The sequence below is a fragment of the Ambystoma mexicanum genome, chromosome 10 (genome assembly GCF_040938575.1).
Source record: "Ambystoma mexicanum isolate Mex_15411 chromosome 10, UKY_AmexF1_1, whole genome shotgun sequence".
NCBI classification, from domain to species: Eukaryota; Metazoa; Chordata; class Amphibia; order Caudata; family Ambystomatidae; genus Ambystoma; species Ambystoma mexicanum.
In genome coordinates this window covers 229484896-229507424 of record NC_090932.1, presented here as the reverse complement: position 1 = coordinate 229507424, position 22529 = coordinate 229484896, and positions in this window count along the sequence as shown.

Genomic DNA, 22529 nt, shown 5'->3' with positions numbered 1-22529 from the left:
GGGATCCAACTTTGCAAACACAGGTTGGTCATGCCCCTATACTTGGATGATATGGTACTCTTCATCACTGACCCCAAGCAAAATTTTGATCCAGTTATGCGCGACATGCTGGTGTTTGGGGACTATTCGGGGCTTCGTATCAATATCACCAAATCTGTTCTCTTTCCGCTAAGGGACAGCGCTGAGCGTTGTACATATGGATGGGGGTTCCAATGGCATGGGTACATACCTGATACTTAGGGATAAATATTGTTTGAGCCCCAACTACACTGTATGAGCACAACTACTTGAGGGTGGTCCATACCCTAACCCAAATTGCATCCCCCCATGTATCTACGAGCGATAAAACCCCAGAGCAGTTTGACCATGACGACAACCAGGGACACATCAGTCCAGTATTCAGTGTTGGGGAGGATGAGCAGGCTGGGCATGCCAGCCAGATTCCCAGCACAGTCACAGGTGCAGCCGCAGGACCACAGCGGGCTGACCAGCTCACTGCACTCATCAGAGAATTTGTAAATTTGTACAGGACAACCATCAGGCCAGGGAGGAGTGGTGCACAGAGTTGTCAGCACTGGGCACGTCCAGGAGGTCTCGGCCCTCCGGCAGGTGCTAGGGCGCATCGCTGATGCTTTGGAGGCAGGTCATCCCGCCCTACAACCTCAGCAGGAGGCCACACCATCCACCATCAGTTCAACACAAACCAGCCCGCTCCGCCGGTCGGTCCGTGCACTGCACCGACGGGACATGCCACCCCCTGGCTCTGGGAGTGCCGAGTGAATGTAATGGCAGCCTCATGTAGGCTTTGTGGACTCTATGGGACTTGTGTGGGGGAGTTGTGGGGTGAGGGGTGAGGGGATGAGGGTGTGTGGGGGAGTTGTGGGCGGATGGGGAGGGGGTGAGGGTGTGTGAGAGAGAGTTGTGGGGGGAGGGGGGAGGGTGTGTGGGGGAGTTGTGGGGGTAAGGGGAGGGGGTTGACGGTGGGGAGTGTTTTGTCACTAACGTTAAGATTGTTACATTCAATACACCGTGTGTGAAAAAGAAGACCAGAGTGGACATTCATCATTGCGCATGTGTCATTTAATCATTCACAGTGCATAGTGTACATGTACCCCCACACCCAGTGCCCTATGTCCAAACATCATGTCACCTCTGCTGACATGTATGTCAGAAATATTGTGCGATCACTGACTGGCGCACAGCACGTCCCTCCTGTGCATCGCCACCGTGATGATGTCCTGCCACATATTCCTCATCCCCTTCATCATCAGGTGGTAGCAGTTCCATGACTGAAACCAAAAAAGTGATGGGTGGAAGGTTTTGAATTAATCTGAACCACTGGCGTTGCTCTGGGCAACCTTCCACACCACCGTTTTATAGCCCGTCTGCGCCATTGCAAAAGGGGTCCAGCCATATGCAAATCAGTCAGGTACTGCCACCAATGGGAGCAGCCCTGCCCGAACTGCTAGGCCAGGTCCCCTCTGCACGGAAACACAAACAACCCCAGACATGTTTCGGCCTTGTTGGGCCTCCTCAGTGAGGTGCAGCTTGTTTCCCTATGGCGCAGCGAGCAAGGGACCCACGTCTGGGCATACCCTCTCTCACATAGGGAGACAAACTGAAACCAAAAAAGTGATGGGTGGAAGGTTTTGATTTAATCTGAACCACTGGTGTTGCTCTGGGCAACCTTCCACACCACCGTTTTTTAGCCTGTCTGCGCCATTGCAATAGGGTTCCAGCCATATGCAAATCAGTCAGGTACTGCCACCAATGGGAGCAGCCCTGCCCAAACTGCTAGGCCAGATCCCCTCTGCACGGAAACACAAGCAACCCCAGACATGTTTCAGCCTTGTTGGGCCTCCTCAGTGAGGTGCAGCTTGGTTCCCTATGGCGCAGCGAGCAAGGGACCCACGTCTGGGCATACCCTCTCTCACATAGGGAGACAAACTGAAACCAAAAAAGTGATGGGTGGAAGGTTTTGATTTAATCTGAACCACTGGTGTTGCTCTGGGCAACCTTCCACACCACCGTTTTTTAGCCTGTCTGCGCCATTGCAATAGGGTTCCAGCCATATGCAAATCAGTCAGGTACTGCCACCAATGGGAGCAGCCCTGCCCAAACTGCTAGGCCAGATCCCCTCTGCACGGAAACACAAGCAACCCCAGACATGTTTCAGCCTTGTTGGGCCTCCTCAGTGAGGTGCAGCTTGGTTCCCTATGGCGCAGCGAGCAAGGGACCCACGTCTGGGCATACCCTCTCTCACATAGGGAGACAAACTGAAACCAAAAAAGTGATGGGTGGAAGGTTTTGAATTAATCTGAACCACTGGCATTGCTCTGGGCAACCTTCCACACCACCATTTTTTAGCCCGTCTGGAGGGTTGCCCAGAGCATTGCCAGTGGTTAAGATTAATTCTAAACCTTCCAGCCATCACCTCTTTGATTTTGCTTTGTCACCCTGAGTGGGACGGGTATGTCCTGGCGTGGGTCCCGTGCCTGCTGGGCCTAGAGACCCAAGCTACTGCTCACTGATGAGCCCCAACAAGGGTGAAACATGTTTGTGGATGCTTGTGGTCTCGTGCAGAAGGGATGTAGCTTAGCAGTTCGGGCTGGACTGCCCCTTTTGGGGTAGGGCCAAGCCTGATTTGCATATGGTCTTTCCCCTTCTGTAATGACTTGGCAGACGAAGAACGGTGGTCTGGAGGGTTGCCCAGAGCATTGCCAGTGGTTAAGATTAATTCTAAACCTTCCAGCCATCACCTCTTTGTTTTTGCGGTAGCAGTTCTATGTCAGGGGGCAGGAGCATGTTCCGGTGGATGCACATATTGTGCAGCATTACACATGCCATGGTGCTCTTGGCCACCTTCTCATGCCTGTTGAGGAGGGCCCCACCCGACCGGCTGTGGCAGCGAAATCGTGCCTTCAACAGGCAAAAGGTCTGCTCGATGACCACACGTGTACGGGTATGGGAACAATTGTAGTCCTCCTCGTGCCTGTTCTGTGGGTTTCGGACAGGGGTGAGAAGCCACGGCTTCAAGGGATAGCCCCCATCACCTGCATGAGAGGGGAATGAAGGTAAATGTTTGCCAAATCATGATGGACAGCTAGTCACACATGCCTGCAGGTAATCGTTGCCCACATGCACGTGTCCCTGGATGCATTGGCCCCATTTTAAGTCCCTCTATGGGTGCTGTGCCATGGACTAATGGTGTGGGTTGCATCTTCAAGATGATACATGGTGTGCACTGACATCTTGTTGCATGTGCATCGTGTATGCATACAGCAATGTTGGAGTCAAATTAGTGATGTGTTGTGTTCTGTGAGATTTACTTGGAGGGAGCATTGGCAGTAGTCTGTGCAATATTGAGCATTCAGCGCTGATCATTCCCATGGTGACATGCAGCACTACTGTGGGTGTGCCAACCCGGTGACACACTGTGGATTCCCTAGTTGGTTCTGTTCAATGCACTCCCAGGGATGATTGTCCTGTGTGGTGATGTACTGGAGACAGCAACATAGTGCATATGCACTGCATGGTGCAGGATGGCCTTACGGAGGGTGAGGGTCACTTATGAGTGGTGCATGTGCTGTGGGATGTGGGGTGGTTTCCTGTTAGTCATGTAGTGATGGGTGTCGACCTTACTTCATTACTATGGGATTTGGGTGTCATGTACCGTTTGTGATGCTTTGGGGCACAGTGCTCAGTGATGTGCACATCGTGCAGTCACATCAACATCCCCACCCAGGTGGAGTATGCATCCCCGCCCCCATTCCCACCCAGGTGAAGTATGCACCCCCATTCCCACCCAGGTGGAGTATGCACCCCCCCCATTCCCACCCAGGTGGAGTATGCATCCCCCCATTCCCACCCAGGTGGAGTACGCAACCACCCACCTCACAACCCTGATGCACTGCCATGGCCCAGTCAGGCAACTCACCAAGCAGCCAGGCACGTCGTCCCAGCATGTCGCTCCATGAAGCGTGGTAGCGTGGAGTTACGCAGGACCATAGAGTCATGAGTTGATCCGGGATATCGGGCACAACAATGTGTGATGATCTTGCTGGCTGTGCATACTATCTGCACATTGATGGAGTGGTATTGCTTGCAGTTGCGATACACCACCTCCATGGCATGTGGGACCACCAACTCCACGTGGGTGCAGTCAAGGGCACCTACACAATTTGGCATGCCTGCCATTGCATGGAAGGCAACTTTTGTATCGAATATCTCCTGGGGAGTCCTTGGTAGGGATATGTAGTACCTTGTGTGCTTGAGGAGGGCATCCAGCACTTGGTTCATAATCCGGGAAAATAAGGGTTGTGATATGTCATGCATGTGCCCCACTGTGTGCTGGTAGGTGCCTGTGGCAAGGAAGTGGAGCACAGACACTACCTTCAGTAGAGGGGGGATGGCGGTGCGTATTTCAATGAGGCTCACTATGTCGTTGTGTTTCAGGTCCACTATGGTGGTGATGGTGTCCCGGTCCAGCCGGTACAGGGTGTGGATTTGCTCAGGGGTTAGATTGAAAGGACTGGCTCTGATGCGAGGGATTGTGGGCTGCCGGCGTGGTAATGGTGGCTGCACTGGTGGGGCATGCTGGGCCTGTCTCACCCTCCTTCTCATCCTGCATCTCCTCTGTGGTGACGGCTTTTGTTGTTGTTGTTGATGTTGTGGCAATGCGAGCAAGTCCTCCAGCTCCAGTAATGCTACTACTATTGGAATCATCTTGGTGTGGGAGGGGGTGTAGTGTGTGGGTGTGCTCCTTTTGTACTGGGCCTGACTCCATTGCCTCCACCTGTGCTGATTGTGTGCACCTGTGGCAGTTTGGAACACTGCTCAGGGCTTTTAACGGCATGTCGGCGATGACGGTATATACGGCGTGCAGGTAAGCACTTTTTCTGCCTTCATGAGGCCGTTATTTGCATGTCTGCCTCACTTGTGATCTACTCCGGTTTACGGCATGCCGCTAATGCGGCATGGTGGGCCACGTGCGCGCGACCAGACCGCTATTAACTACATTGTACTTTACGATGCCGTTAATAGCGGTCTGGTTGGTCAGAATATGCCGTAGCAGTAATCGATGCCGGTATTCCTTTACCGGCATCGTTTTTCCCTTTGCACCAACCTCGGAATGAGGGCTTTACTGTGTTGTCTTGGTTTAGTGACTGTTTTCTCATTTTCTGTAATGCCAGCGCTTTTGTGCTGGTTATGTTGAAAAACTATCAACTATCAATAAAAAGAATTATTAAGAAAAAAGAAATCCTTATCTCCCCACTCTCATCTGTGGGAAGGAGGTGCCCAAACACATAATGATAGGACCAACTACATTATGTAGCGCATAGAATAAAGCAGCAGATCGCCTTAGAAGGGATAGCCCTTCGTTCAACTACCTCCAACTCTCTAAGGGTTATACTCTTCTCCAGGCAGAGAGTGGTGGGTAGTTCTCTCTTCTCTGCAGGTGCCTTCTTGATCAGTCACCCTTGCACTGCCTCCAGGCCTACCACGCACTTAGCTGTAACTGTAACCCTATAGTCCCTTGTTCTCCCTGCACTACCCAGAGCCTCGCTGCCCTGGCTGCACTTACTCAGAGCATTGCTGGCCTGTTTTCCACTTCCTTCTCCATTGCACCCCCCCCCCCTCCATTTCCCCTTGCACTTCTCGTTCTCGCACTTGCCTAGTAAGATGGTTTGTCTTGTCCTCCCTCTGTCTTCCTTCCCTTCTTGTCACGCCTAGAAACACTTGTGTACAGGCGCGTTATAAATTACATATCATATCATGTACTAATGCATGGTGAGGCACCTACTAAGGGCTTTGATGCCTTTACTCTGGGTCGACTTGGACATTTTGGCTACTGGTATTATTTGGTTGGGAAGTGACTTTAGCTTGAAGCACAGTGATGCAAATAAAAGCATGTGCCTGCAACCTGGTGTCCTCTTGTGCTCTCAATTGATAGTTAAAAACATTAAGGTGGGATTTCCAAGATGGCGACCAACAGAGCGGGATATGTGTGAACCGCTCCGTCCCTTCTGGCTACACTATAAAGCTGTAAATGAAGCAGGCGTGTTGATGAGCCAAGAGAAGAGATAACACAATCTGTGAAGAGCCAGGCAGTAAATATGCCAGCGGCATAAACACTCCCCCGACCCTGAAGCGGAGTTCGGAACACGAGACTCGTAGCAGCATGATCCACCCCCAACGGAATGGCCGGTGGGACCCGGAGCACATAAGGTACCGGGCGGCAAGGGGGATGTCAGATGTCGTCTCCACCCCTGTAAGTGAGGCAACCTTAAAAGCAGAACTCCCCCCCCGGCACAAAACGAAACATCTAGGTGCAGCACCTGACAGGCGCGGGAAACGCACAAGCAGGACAAGGGGAGGCGGAGTACGTCCTCTCCTAAGGCACATTGACAATCAAACCCCCACACAAAGAGAGGGAGGCTCTGTGAAAATATTAACCCCAGATCGGCGGTGAGAGCAGAGGGAGAACGGAATCCATTCAGATAAGCTCCTTGAGGTAGGAACAAGTCTCCGTCTCAGGAGACAGACCGAAGAACAACTGTAGCCCGTATCAAAGGAGTTAATTACTTCTAGCTAAATCTGGGGTCATTCGGAGCCAACGAGCCACGGGAACAAGGTAAGTGAGAGAGAAGGCCGCTTAAAGAGACCAGGAAGGCGAGGATAGAAGCTAGAGTGAGACTCTCTCCTGATAAGCTGCCAGGTGGGCCCCCTAACCCATATAGCCTAGGAAAGGGGGTGGACCGGCAAATGTAGGGGAACAAAAAAGAACGCTCTAGGAGCCTTTGGAAAAGCCTCCTATCAACCTTGCATCATTGCAGAACAAAACTAAGCTCAGTGCCCTAGGAAAACAGGGTTAACAATAAGAAAGGAGCGGATAGGCAACCATACAGGGCCCGGTGGAATGAATTTAGGGGGAGACGCTCAACCAAACTGGAGCTACCGGAGGGGGAGAACTATTGCACAGAGGAATAGGCAAGTACCCCCCTCTGCCCCCGGAAATTGCACTGCAAGTCTGCAGGGAATATAACCTTCTTGTGTCACGGTGAGGGCTGGTGGGATCAAGTATGTGCCTAGGACCCATATACAACCAATTCACCCAGAACCTACCTTCAGGAGAGGCCTAAAGGTTGTGCGGCAGATAGAGGACATCTACATTACCCCCATGTCCAAAAGCAAGGGGAAAACGTCAACGGTGAGGCAAAGAAATCTAAAGAGAAACACACACAATAGCATCAAAAAGCTGTGGTCCCCTGGAAAGCCATGACAGCCCACTGAAGGGAAGGAGGAGCCCAATAAGCAACGGTAAACAAGCAGAGAAGCCGGAAACATGGCGATGCAAAAAAAAGACTTTCAAATGTGCTTAAAGGAATTCCCGGATCAATTTATGGCAACTTTTCAGATGCTATTTAACCACGTAAAAGCAGAACTGAAACAATCACTGCAGGAAGTGAAGGTCGACGTTGCTAGACTGGAGGAAAGGGTAGACGTAGTGGAAAAAGCATTACGAGAAATGTTGGATGACACAAGAAAGAATGAGAAGCGTTAGTACATCTCTCAAGACTATCTCACAATCTGGAAATTCAATGTGAATATCTGGAGAACCTCTCTGGTATATTCAATATACAGATCAAAAATATGACTGAATCAGTGGAGGAAAAAGACCTAAAAAACACAGCACAACATATATGTGCAGACCTCATCACGGGGGAAGGCAAGGAAGCCATCAGTATTGATCGGATTCATAGGGTCAACCTGCGATGTGCGGAACCAGACGCGAGACCAAGAGACGTGTTGGCGGCATTCACTTCTTACACTCAGAAAGAGACAATTCTGTGAGCAGCAAGGACATCAGGTCGATAAACATCAGCGGGTCAGAAGTGCAACTATATCAGGGCTTAGCTTAGTCAACATTACAAAAAAGGAGAGCCATGGGCCCGGTAATACGATTTCTCGCACAAAGACAAGTGAGATACAAATGGACGTTCCCTTCCGGTTTGCTATTCAGATGGGAGAACCGGCAGCACTGAATCACGACCTGTGACGAAGGAATGCAAATACTGCAGATTCAAGAAGACGAAGGCGAGTCTTCTAGTAATATCAGAAAGACGGAAGGGCAGATCAGGAAGGGCCGGAGACCTTGGGAATGGAAGTCTATGATGAAAAGTGACAAATGGAAATTAACAAAATCCGGCCTATGCACTTGGAGGTGTTGGGGAAGTTAAAGGGAAAGAAACACAACTGGGCAAAGACGCTTTATAAGAGGCAACGGAAGAGAACACGTGAATACAAGTAAGACAGCGGCCCTAGGGGACCACGAGGCAGTGGCCAGTTGGTTGGAATCTCAGAGTGGGGTTTAGGACTCCCCACAAAGTTTCTCTGGGTTGTATATGGGGCCAACGGCATCGGGCAATCCACCTGGGCAACCCTAGGAACTGGCTGCAGAAGGTATGGCGCTTTATATCACTGGAATGGGCTACCCACATGGCTCAAAGAGATCAAGCCGCCTTTAAGTGTAACTGGGAGGACGTGTTGGGCTACCTCCAAAGTGACTATATGCTTCAATGGTGCCCTCATAAAATACAGATTTTAGACATTATGTGACCGTTTCCAACGATGCAAACTTTACGAAGCTCCTTCCTGGGCGGGTTTAGGTGGGATTGAATTGTTCATGTTTTTCTCTGTTTAGAAGTTTTTTTTTAAAACAAAAAAACATTAAGGATAAAATGATACATGGAATACAACACTGGCTACTGAATGTGGATGATGTGGTGGTGTACGTCATGGAAGAAGAAACTGCCCAGCTTAGGGGACCACGTGAGGGGCATGTGGCCGGAAGGACGACTACGCACGTGTCTGCAGATCCTCAGGGCAGCCTCAACGCACACAATCCCAACCGCAACAAGCTAAAGCCTTCTCCTAGAAAAAGAAGCAAGCGGATACGCCTCGCGTAGAGGTCGCTAACTCGTTGACAGATGAATCCGGAGATCACAATGGCGACCCAGCAACGGATGTGGGGACTGGGGGAACAAGGAGAAGATGAATGGTCCATTTGATCTCAGCACTTGAGCACAGAAGCACGGAGACGAAGAAAAGAGAGAAGACACAAATGCCTTGTGTCCATACAGGCCAGGAGACACATGATGATAGACACCGGAGCATCAGTAAATGTCATGCCATCAACAACGTTCCGGACACAGCGTCCTCGACCTGACCTCAGGCCATCTGAAACACTCCTGTTCGCCTATGGATGCAAGACGCCACTACCAGTGGAAGGACGCTTCAGAACGACACTAAGCAGGGGCGACAGAGTCCTCCAATCAAAGATATATGTTGTCAATGCAGGAATTGAATGTCTGCTAAGTGGGGATGCAGCGGAAGACCTAGGACTGATCCGGTTCACCTGAGATGTCACAGACTCAACAAACATCTTCGACCTCATGGAGAAGTACCCGGGCATCCTCAACAGACACGGATGTTTGAAAGGCAAACTCATAAAGCTTCATATCGACCAGACGGTACAGCCCCGGGCGGTACGCCACAGGAGAACCCCATTTCATATAAGAGACCTGGTCGGAAAGGAGTTACGCGAACACAAAACGGCTGGCATTAGTGAACAAGTCACAGGAGCAACGCCCTGGGTCTCGCCAATGGTGGTAACAAAGAAACCGAAGCAACCGGGGAAAGTAAGGATTTGCATTGATATGCGCCTACCAAATGCAGCAATCAAAAGGGAATGTCACATCACCCCCGCGCTAGATGAGATAATTACGCACCTCACAGGGTGGAAGGTTTTCTCAAAAATCGACCTGAACGCTGGACACCACCAGTTGAAATTACACCACAACTAAAGGTACATCACAACCTTCTCCACACACCTGGGTCTAAGCCGGTACAAGGGACTGAGTTTCAGTATCTCCTCAGCGCCGGTGGTGTTCCAGCAGGCTATCCAGGAAGTAATCTACGGAAACCCAGGGGTGCTGAATGTCAGTAACGACATCCTTATCCATGCCAGTGACAGGCAGGAACACATGCGTCACCACGAGATGGTGATCAGCAGGCTGGAGACCGCAGGCCTAACCATCCACCGGGACAAATGCGAGTTCCTGAAAAAGGAGATAATATTCTTCGGGCATGTCTGCAACAGCGTGGAAGTGTCAGCCGACCCACAAAAGGTTGCAGATATAAAGGAGGCATCCCCTCCGACAACACCCTCAGAGGTACGCAGATTCTTGGCGATGGCAACCTATTGCAGGAGGTTCATCCCTAACCTGGCAACAATGTCCGAGCCGCTCAGGGAGCTCAACAGGTCGAACACCAAATGGAACTGGAGCTCTGAATGCCAGGAGGTGTTCGAGCAAACCAAGACGTCCCTGTCATCGGAAACAACAATGACATATTATGACCCAATGTTGACGACTGAGCTATATGTCGATGCTAGCCCCGTCGGCCTCGGGGCTATCCTCGTTCAAATATCACAGACAGGCGAAACAAGCCCCATTGCATATGCCTGTCGAGCCCTCACGCCCACTGAACAGCGATACTCACACATCGAGAAGGAGGCCATTGCAGTACTCTGGGGCTGCTGCCATTTCCACATCTACCTCTATGGATGAAAATTCAGGGCCTACACATATCACAAGCCACTCATCACGATTTTCACAGGGCCATCAGCACATTCTCTGGCCAGAATTGGGAAGTGGATGCTCCACCTTCAGCAGTATGAGTTTGAGTTGGTCTACCAAGCAGGCACGGACAATCCGGTGGATTTCCTATCCAGGCACTAGAAGGCTGCGACCTTGGGGGAAATGAGTGAAGCAGAGGAAATGAAGGAGCACATATGCCAAATCATTCACACCATGAAGCCCAAGGCAGTCGGCATCGAAGACATCGTGGAGGCCACGCACACTGAACCTTGCTGCGACATAGTCAAGAACACCATCATATCGGTGATTGGAAATCCTTCCTCCGCCATGTACATAACCGCCTGCAGGGGCCAGAGACTTCCTTACTGGCAGGTTCCCAGTATGACAGGAATTGTCCGTCACCAGCAGCCTGCAGGACAGGATTGTGACGATGGCACACGAAGGCCACCAGGGAATGGTCAGGACAAAGGCCAGAATTCGACACCGGGTGTGGTTTCCTCATATTGACACCAAGGTAGTCATTACATCCTGCCTCCTTTGCCAAATCACAGGAGCACCTCTACACCCTCAACCTATACAGTGGGCAGAGCGTGGGTCATCAAGGTGAGACGCCATCAGCATCGACTTCTGCACAGTAACAGAAGGAACGTACCTGCTGGTGGCCATTGACGACCACTCACGATACCCAAAAGTGGAGATCGTATCCTCGACAGCAGCGGAGACCGTGATACCTGTACTTGAGAAGATGTTCGCAACACATGGCCTGCCAAGACGCATCAGGAGTGACAATGGACCACCATTCCAGGGGACAGAGCTCAGGAAATACCTGGATGATTTGCACATCAAACATCACCACATCATGCCTCGGTGGCCACAGGCGAATGGCGATGTGGAGAGATTCATGTGGACAATCAACCCAGTGCTACTCATAAGCAGGGCTCAAAACAGCCCCTGGAGAGTGGATCTATACAGATTCCTACAGAACTACCGGGTGACGCCCCACAGCTCCACCGGTTTACCCCTGCCGGACCTCATGTTCGGGACATTGGTAAACTCAACCATACCCCACCACCCGAGCAGAGGAGTAGACACCTTGGACAGCGACCGCACTCAATGAAGGAGAGTGGAAGCAAACAAACACATGAGCGTTAGAAGGCACGGAAGAAGGTCGAGACACAAGGTCGGTGATGACGTATTGGTGCTGCGAAACCCCACAAAGTCCAAGCTTGAAACACGGTATGACTGCGCACCCTGGACAGTGACCCGAACGGAAGGAAAGATGGTGACAGCGGCACAAGGGCAGCAGACGATTGCCAGGAATGCTTTGTGGTTCAAGAGGGTGCCCCGACCATCAGTCCACATTTGTGGAGAGAGACAGTCCCAGGCTGATACAGAGCTGGCACCAGACATTTCGAGTCACTGGGGCAAGGGAGGATCTGAGGGGGCCAGAAGATGAAGGTGAGCCAGGGGGTGTGGGGGCCTGGCCCTAAAACAGCTCCCTGGCAAAGGCCCAGCCGGCTTGACCTAAGGGCAGCCCGAAGGCTCCTGAGAGGCTAAGAGTCTATGGGCCGCATTAGGAGTTTGGAGGTAACCATGGCGCTATTAGCTGCCTCCAAATCCTTACCGACTCCGCCCTGGTGAATGGAGCTATTACCGCCCCATTCCAAGGTTGGCGGGGGCGGTAATTCCCCATTCACCAGGGCCCTTCCCCATTCCCATTTGAGCCCCCATAGGGCTCAATGGGAATGGGGAAGGCGCTAATAACGGTACCGCAAATTGCGGTACCGTTATTAGCACCAAAGTCCCTTTGCGGGTCCCGTCCTTAACGCCTGGTAAAACCAGGTGTTAAGGGAGGACCCGCATAGGGAACTCGTAATAGGGCGGTAAGGGATTACCGGTACCAGTGCCCTTACCGGTACCGGTAATCCCTTACCGCCCACCTCGTAATGAGGCCCTATGAGTGGTGAAATGACAAGGTGGAGAGTGCGGAACTGTGCCGACTAGATTTGCACAGGAAAGTTAGTGATGGTGTTTGATGTGGTTCTGTTTTTGTGTGTCGTTGCGTTTGGTTGGAAAAAAGGAGGAATGTTACATACGCCTCACGTCCCGCAAGTGCAGTGACGTGAGGCACACGTTTAATAAAGGGCCTGCCCTGCTGGAAGGCAGGCAGTTCCGGGCACGAGCCAGATTAAGCGTGTCGTGTCCTTTGTTGGCTCCTCAGCAGGGCCCCGATGCAGGCCCTGATCATCTCTCCCTTAAATAATACATACAAGGCATTATTTGGCATTACGGAAGTGACATGGAGCCTACTGAGGCTCAGAGAGGGAGTGCTGGTAGGCTATAGAGAAAGAGGCAGAGTCAGCAATTTTAGAATGATACAGTAGCAGTTCCAAAGCGACATATGTAATTGGTGACACCTCACTGCAGCCACACCTTCTTGAATTTTCCACATACACAAAGTATACATGGAATATATGACAGCATGGAAAAGGAGTAGTGAGATACAAAGAACGGAGAGGTAGATTGAAATCTTATTTACCAATGGTAGGGTTATACAGAAAAATCACACAATTCTGTGTGCAGAGAATCTGCGAAAACTTCTTGCAAGGTTCCAGTGCACAAACGTAAACCTGAAACCCATGGCTTGCCTGTGGGTACAGGCAACAGATCTGTGTACATTCTTTAGCACAACGGATACAAATGGGCTTGGCATCCATAAACAGAGCCAATCCGAAGGGATCCAAAGCCTCACAGTATGAAAAGAGGTCTCATTACAAGGTTCCCGGTCTGGAAAAAATGCCAGTAAAATTGCTGGTAATACCAACACGTCATTATTCCGGACTGGGGAACAACAAGTTTGCCGGTGGGGGCAGTGATCTACCGGCCCTACCAGCAAATAAATGCCAGCATCACCGACACTGGTACGACCGGTCTCGGTAATTCCGGAAATCCCATGGGACTCCATGGAATGGGAAGTTACAAGCGTCTCCGCCACCTGTAATATCCTGGTAATACCGGGATATCAGGCGGCAGAAACAGTAAGGCAGTTGTGCTGTATCCTGCCAGAATTACCAGAGGGATACTAGCAAAACTGTAATGAGGGCCCTTATCTGTGCTTCAGCGCATGTCTTAAAAGCTCAGAATAAAAACAAAAAATGTCATGGGAGGAAGGTTATGAATTCCTCTTAACCATTGGCATTGATCTGGGAAACCTTTGAAGCAATCATTTTTTAGCCCATGTATCGGGAGGATAGCTCTGGGGAAATGCGCTTGCCTTGGCAACAAGACGATGCGGAGCAACACAGGTCCGATCACCGAGTTTGCGCTTAGAAACCTCTGGCTATTAAGCGTGTTAAAAGTAACCAATTACAATCTACGGCATTGCAGATGGACCAGCGATATGCAAATCAGTCTTGGTCATACAACCAATGGGAGCAGCCCAGCCTGACTGCTAGGCCTCGTCCCCTTTGCACATAAACACAAGCAACCCCAAACATGTTTCCGGCTTGTTGGGCCTCATCAGTGAGGTGCAGCTTGGTTTCCAAGGCCGCAGTGAGCAAGGACCAACATCTGGAAATAGCCACCTCACTAATGGAGAGAAAATATAATCATGAAATGTGATTGGAAGGTGATTATGAATTACAATCTCAAAATACCAGTCTGGAATCCTGACACCTAGGCCATGTTTCTCCAACAGAACTGGTGCGGCCCCACCCAGCCAGCCTTTATATGAGTGTGCGCAGGGTGTGGTCACACTTGAAAACATCGATCCAGAGTCATGTGCCTAAGGGGTTTTCTATTCATGCAGGCCTTGGGGCAAAACGTGCGGTGTCTGCGCCTCACTGATTACTGGCACATGCCACGGGGCAAGAAAGCTGTTGAGCCTGCAAGAATATTCTGGATGGCGAGCCTCTCTAATGATACACTGCACGCTGGGTCGTCGCTCAGCATCAACACCTGCCTCTGACTACACCCCAAATACAAACAGTGCCTACCCAAAGCTGTGCAAAGTGTAAAGGAGAAAGCAGTAAATAAGAACGAGGGCGCTGTTTGAACTTCGAACTGAATTACACTTAAGCAGAACATTGAGCAATATGTGACCAGTGAGGGGCTTTAATGAACTTTTTCTGGTTAGAACAAAAGTCAACATGGGAAGTGCACATTCAGCTTTTGACAGCCTGGAAAGTTGCCTTCCCACTTTTTACTTTACTTGCTAAATTCAGACCTTAAGGGGGAGAACATAGTTCTAGTAGTCAACAACTGAAATGTGTTGCAATTGCTGAATGGCCTTTAAATGTGCTAAGAAGAGCAGAGGACCCTCATTTCACCAAGCTACAAAGAGGTGAAAGTCTTGATCGACCCTTTCAGACCTGTACCAGTGGCATGTAGAGCACACACAGATCCCACCAGTGAGCGCTTTGCGCAGAAAGCGTATTAAAACATTAAAGGGCTCCATAACCAAAGACTTTTAAAAAAAAAGTATTTCCAAATTGTCGGTCATAATATGGATGCAATTATGAATTGTAATTCTTGACAGTATTGTATGTGGGAACATCAGTTTGATTCACCATGTTTCAAATTTTGTTTAGATGTATTAAATTCCTGATCAAATTCTCTGAAAATGAAGAGCAACATTGTTTTATGTTTGTATAGTATATATGCTTTGTGTTTTGGTGTATGTTTGTAGTTATGTACTGTCTATTGAATAGCGTATGCTTGAGGTTCATTTTGTAGCCCAAACAGCATATCGTTAATAATAATAAAATGCGTTGAGGCCTTATGTCCTCTATGTGTGCCTGATACATGTTCACTTGCTTCTAAATGAGACTCAGCCTCCTAGGCTCCCTGCAGGCCTATCATATGACAGAGCCAATGTGAACTTTACCCTCAAAGGGGAGGTTGCAATAAATTAATGGAATCGAAATTATAAAAGATGCACACCTTTTATTGCAAGTTGTGCGTTCATTGGGTTCGGTGGGCCTTATGGCGAGTTTGAGGGTAACTGAAAAATCTGGCAGTTATGGTAACACTGCATGTTTGTTCTGTGCACCCGATTATGGGTTTGTAAACTCAGAAGCTCTCAAATTGGAAGGGAGCTAGCGCACGTGAACACAGGTACCCAATCTTCAAATTACTGCATGGTTATATTACTTCTCAAAAAAATGGTGCAAGCAGTAGCACGTCAACTCCCCAATTACATTTAATGGGACTCCATAACGGGGAATAATGGAAACTCATAATTAATCAGAGACGCCAGTGTTACAAATAGTGGTGACAGTAATTCCGTTAGGAGGTATTAGCAACACTAAAACCTCCATATTTGTAATGAGGCTGTGGGCCTCATTACAAGTATGGAGGTAGCCATGCCGCTAATTGTGGCATGGTTACCCCCATACCGGGTACTGGGTCCGGGTTCCCAGAATGGGAAAGTACTGGGCCATTCTGACCTTGGAGGGCCCGTTAATTCCCCTTCCCGGGAACCCGGACCCGGTACATCCCCATTCCCATTCCAGCCCCCAGAGTGTTCAATGGGAATGGGGGGGATGCAAACAATGGGCCTGTTATTGACGGGCCCGTTGTTTGCATCCTGGTCTGCTTGCGGGACCCGCTGTGGACGCCTGGTAAAACAAGGCGTCCTTAGCGGGTCCCGCGAGGAGACCTCATAATGGGGCAATGGAGGGATAACGGGGCCGGCATCCCTACCGGCCCGTTATCCCTCTACTGCATACCTCATAAAGAGGCCCAATGTCTAAATATGATCCACTTCCCCATTTTGAACGACTACTGCAGTCATGCGGCAAGGTGATGGTTAGATGCTATCTATTGGCCGTTCTTTTTAATGAAGGAGAAGGAGACTTGTTTTGAGACTGACCTAATGTTCTGACTGCCCATTGTGATGTTAGCATTGGCACACAATGGATATTCACCTATACGCAGTGGTTAATTTTAGCGTTACAGAATTTCGCAGCATCAATGATAAGGAAAAGTGGCAAATGTTGGTCAACGCCAAAATATGACTCATTGTATAGGGGCAAGCTGGGTAAGAAAGCATGTTGCCTAGCAGCAAGACTCCTTATGTTAATAGTACCCACTGTAGTATTTGTTTGGCTAAGCCCTGTTTAGAGGAATCTTGGCAGAAAGTGGACTGTATTCTGTGATGAATCCTGTGGAACCTTCACTAAAACCCTGCAAAGAGTTTCCTCCCAGGTGGCCAGGGAGAGGCATATGCCTCTTGGTCCTGGCCTTGGGGGTGGTGTACTGTGGGAGGATCATCTAGGAGGAGACAAGGCCCAGGATGGTGAGGAGATCCCGTGGCATGAGATGCAGTATTTGTCCTGTGAAAGAAAGTGCCTTTCTGGGTTGCCAAAACAGGTGATGGCATATTGTCATTATAATATCCCTGACCCACATATGAGATCTATGACTCAAGGCCCCCTAAGGTGCAGGCAATCGAAAGGAGCTGGAACTGTGACTGGAATGCGAGCTGTAGCAGAAGGAAGAAGGCACAAGGCTGGAAAACCAAGCAGAAGTGGGAGAAAAATAGGGATGCCAGAATGTGGAGACAGCAGATTTCACCTGCTTGTTCCGAGAGGGTCCTGTTCACCCAAACTCTGAAGTGCAGAGGCTGTGCAACGGAAGGTGTGCAGGAGGGCTGTCTTTCCCCATGTGAGCCTGATTGGCATGGTTGCCACGCAGTGAACATGCTGGAGAAAGAGGTGAGGAGCAGTTGTCAAGCTGTGGAGGGACACTATAAACATGTGGTCGGGCCAGAGATACCTTCACAGAAGAAGGGTGTGGGTCCCTAAGAAGCCAGAAGCAGGAGAAGTTGTGGCAGAAGTCGCGGAAGCAGTGAGATACGAAGAGCAAGTGTTAAAGAAGCCGGTGAGTGAAACACTGTGTTCTAATAACTTGCACAAGTATTGTCAGAAACAGTATCCAGTTCCCTATTCACTTGTGTATGGTTTAAGGTAAGTAGAAGCTGTTTCTTGAAGCAGTGATATCTGAACAATGGAAATGCAGCACTTGCGTATAATATGAAAGTCCTTTTTATTTGTGTTAAAAGCAAACGCTGCTTAAATCCATTGTTCAACCCTTAAAAGACTGTTACTGTCTGAAGGAGTGGTTGCGTGTCACGAATTTGGAAGAGTGAACGTTGCAAAGACAACTATCGAAAAACTGAACCTTGATTATACAATTGTTGAAACCTTTAACTTGTAAAAACTACACCAAGGAGTGGTTGTGTGTGCCTAATTGTGAGTCCTAAAGAAAGACTGAACTCTATCCTGCACTTTAACGCAGCATGCTTTTCATATGCAAGAAGTTAAAGTGTATATATTATTGAAGAAGAGAACAAGCATTGCAAAGTCAAGAGTCTCCCTATATTAACAATGAAACCAATCTCTCTCAGAGTTAAGAAGCCATATAATGGCTGCTGTGGAGTTAATAACGGTTCAACTAGCCTAAGATAGATATGTTCAAGCATTACCTGAAGCTTGGAGACTGGCACCAAGGCTTCTGAGTAATTACTTGGGCTCAGAAAGTTGGGGAATGGAAACGGTCTGCTTGTAAAGATTATTTTGAAGTTGACACAACCTGTTGTGCCAAATTCTGTGGAAGACAGAGAGAAGTGAGTCTTAAAGGCAAACCCAGATTGTTATGGTGGCAGACATACAAGAAAGGCAAAGAGGCTTTCCCTTTTGAAGAGAGGTATTCAGAGGAAGAGTGCCTTGCCTACTTGAAGGTGTTGGGGTACTTTTAAAGCGTGTCTTGTTAAAGCCTGTCTAGAAGTACAAATCATTGAAGCTGTGAGTAGTAATCCAAATTATTGAAGCTGTGGTGGTATATCTAGTTGTCAGTAGATGCAACATTGTAGTAGTCTAAACAAAGTGGAGTAATGTGAGAAAAAAGTGATTGTTCTCATAGTGAATCAAGTAGAAGTTGATGAAGTGGAAGCAGCAGCACCGAGAAGACATCCTGACAAATAGACCATTGTGAATTCTAAAACTGTGACTAAAGAAATACTAACTATTAACCAAGTACTAAGTGTCACTGACAGTTGTGGTTATTACAATTCTTTTGAAATGTGGCAAGTCTTCTTGAAGAGGTGACAAAGCATCACGGTTGGGATTAGCATTGGTGCTATTTGGTGGGAGTGGAAAGTGGATATTTCACCAAGCAGAAGAAATTTGCCATCATTGGAACTTTGGTTAACAAATTTGTACTTTGCGTTTGAAACATCAAGAACTAATTTGAGACATGTCTTTCTTTGGTTGAACATTAGCAGAGTTGACCTTGAATCCTGGGAAGGGGAATGCACCCAGGACATCAAAAGTGTGTTCAGAAACTATGAATGTTGTTCATGTAATGTTGTATTGCCATATATTTTCTTTGTATATTTTTTGCTTAGTGTGAGGGCCAGTTATATTGTATTAGAATGTTTCCCCTTAGCTCTGGTTACACAGCAAAATCCTCAGCAGAGTAGGGATATCAAGGCATTTTTTACCATATTTCTTTTGAGAATAAAAGGGCTGCTGCTCAGTCTGCTGTTTCCTTCTGCTGGAGTGCTGTGTTTGCCTGTGGCTGTGAAGAGCTGAGAACTAATTTAACCAGCTTGATTGACATTGCCAAATTTGGCCCGCCTCCACTGTTCCCGGATTGGCCTGTTTCCTGGCCCATTCATTGGATTGTGTACTTGTAACAGATTACACGAGCATCGCGCGTGCGCCTCTCGGGCAAGTACCGAGATAAGTACCGCTTTGCCGCAGTTCTCCTTGCTGCTGCTCAGTCTGCTGTTTCCTTCTGCTGGAGTGCCGTTTTTGCCTGTGGCTGTGAAGAGCTGAGAACTGATTTCACCAGGTGACTGACTGAGTACATTGCTCCCTGCCCTCCACAAGCAACGCTCAATCATTTGCTCAATCATTTGCTCGAACATTTTGCTGACTTCACTCTGTTTCCTCCCATAGCTTGATTGACATTGCCAAATTTGGCCCGCCTCCACTGTTCCCGGATTGGCCTGTTTTCCGGCCCATTCATTGGATTGTGTACTTGTAACAGATTACAAGCGCATTGCGCGCGCGCATCACGGGCAAGTACGAGATAAGTACCGCTTTGGCACTTAGCAGCGTAGACATGGAGGTGCGGTTAAGTTCTGTTTTATTTTCATAATTACCTACTCTTCCTTCATTCTTTTATGATTGCACTGTTTGGGTGAAGCGGTCTGTTTAACATACATTGGCTCTCCTTTTTGTCCTCCATTGTGGTACTGATTATTGATGAATTTCCACACAGCATATTGGTTGTCCTTTGAACTGTGCCCTGCATTACTTCTGTGTTGTGTTGTAATTTTGTGCTCTCACTGTTTCTTCTCCCAATGACTGCGTATACCTCCTATAAATTAACAACCTGCATGCCTCCCATTTTACCATTGTCGCTTGCTTGCCAATCTAATCCAATGTCACAAGGTCCCCTAGACTCTGCCTTGTTTCCACAAACCTTTTTTTCTGCTACATCGATTACACCTCGATCTGGTAATATGCAAACAAGATTTCCTTTTAATTTTTCAAATAGCAGAACAGGCAGACCCCTTACCACGGTCTCCAGTTTCTAGCCCATCAAGCGAGGCACATACACCTTCTCCCTTGACCATTGGAAAAGTCAACGCGTCTCACTGCACGCCATTAACGCGTATCAATACTCAACCAATCTCGGACATGACAATGATGGAATCTACCAAAAATTGCCCGGGGGTCCACAATTCGAGGCTGTCTTTTTCTCCAATTGCCTTTCCCCAACTATTATCAGACTCTACGGCGCTTTCAATTCATGCCAGTATACGTGAGTCTGATCACTCCACTAAGGGGATTGAATATATATCCAGTGCCATCTCTGCGTCTTCTGATGCATTGTATGCGAATGATTTACCAATGCTTAAATCATTTGCATTACCAACCTCCCGTCCCAACCAAGTCTATCCTACTGACAATACTGCACAATCTCTACTATTGATAAAACCTGCTCTTACAGCAATCAACACAGCTGTGTACAGTCTGTGTAAAGTTTTTGAATCCCTAGATTCCAAAGTAATGCGCCAAACTTTACAATTCGGGGAATTAATGAAATGGCTGTCTCTGTAACAGCTGTCCAAAGCCTCCCAAAGCAAAGAATATCCTGATGAGTCCGTTATAATGATCTCCAGACATGCAGACGTAGGTAACGAAAACCCTTCCAGTGCTCACTCACCGACACAAACATCTCCGGTGATGGCTCCGGTTGCTTTGGCCCACTGTCCTCTTCCACCAATTTCTGGCATTATTGGCCTTGAGGCATCTCATGTGGAGGATATTAGTTTGCGTTTACCAAATGCAAGTGCATGTAATGACGTGCCCTCTCGACATGTGGAGAAATCCAAGGTGCAACCCGTCTGTACGGACGGACAAAGTCATTTGCAACAATTGAAATCCAAAAATCCTAAGCTCAATAACAATTTAAAAAAATCAACAATTCCAATTAAGAAAACAAAAAACATGATTGGAACCAAAAATCCCAAAAGTACTCTTAATACTTTTATTAAAGCACTTGGCAAATCATCGACTTTGTCTGAAGTGCGTCAACCTCTTGTCTTTGCTCCGAATGCCCCCGAACAAGCGAAAGCAGCCGAAGTAACCAACCAAGCCACATTTCCAATACCAGATAATAATGTAAAAACGAAGACAGCCGTGATTCTTTCTCCATTAACACAGCTGATTCATGTTCTTCGTGATGTACAGAAAATGCCCTCTCAGCATGCGGCAAGTCAATTTTGACTACTGATTGCCAGATGGCAGTAGGAGCTGGTTCGCTGGGCCCACCTGTGCCATCACAGTTGGTATTGGTTACTCCAATTCAACCCAAATCAGTATCCTTTGCACCTCCACCACAACAGCCATGTTCACTGGATACCATACTACCTCAGATAATGACCGATGAGCTGAAAAAAAGAGTGGATGAATATCTATCCAGTAATCTTGCGATGGCAGTTTTGCAAGTAGTTGTTCAGCCATCTTGTTCGAATAATGTGTCTCAAGGGAAAAGTGACTTGGCTGGTTTTCCTAATTCAGCTAACTCAGGTGAACCAAGAGCTTCACAGAAGCAAAGGAATGAATGGCAATCTAAAACAGCTGGTACTCCGGTCCCTCCAAAATAGATATCTCGTAAGACTGACATTCGGTAGTCCTCTTGACATTTACATCCTCGACGTGCCAAGTTTCATACATTGATCTTAAAATGTATAGAGGGTAACTACCCAGTCTACGACCTCAATCATCAAAGTGTACTAAACATATTTGGTGAAATTGATGATCTGTCCAACATTTCCACACTTGAAATAGATCAGTTTGAATTCTTAACTGACTCGCCGCTTTCTGTGGTGAGACTTTGGATTCCCTCAGGAGTTGTTTGGCATTCGATTTGGCGTAGCAAAATGCTTCTGTTCGACATGGGATTTCTGTTAGCCGAGGACCCTCAAAATGTGTTACCGCAAGCAAAAACAAACATTATTACACCTAAGATTTACCAAGGAACTCAGCGTGAAACTAGAGAAAATTGGGTAAGTGAGAGGTCACAACAATAACCATTACAAACATCATCCTCACCATGTATTTCGTTTGATAAAGTGAGTGTTGTTATCTGGAATTCCAGAGTGCATAATCATCTGTCCAGTTCATTTAGAGAGATGTGTGAATCTTATCACATTATAGCATTGCAGGAGACATGGCTAAATAAACCTCCAGTGTGGGACAATTACGAACTATCACTTATTCCAGAAATTACGACTGGAGGTAGACCATCATCTGGCCTTCTCATTGCAGCAAATATTAAAGCAGGTTTCTC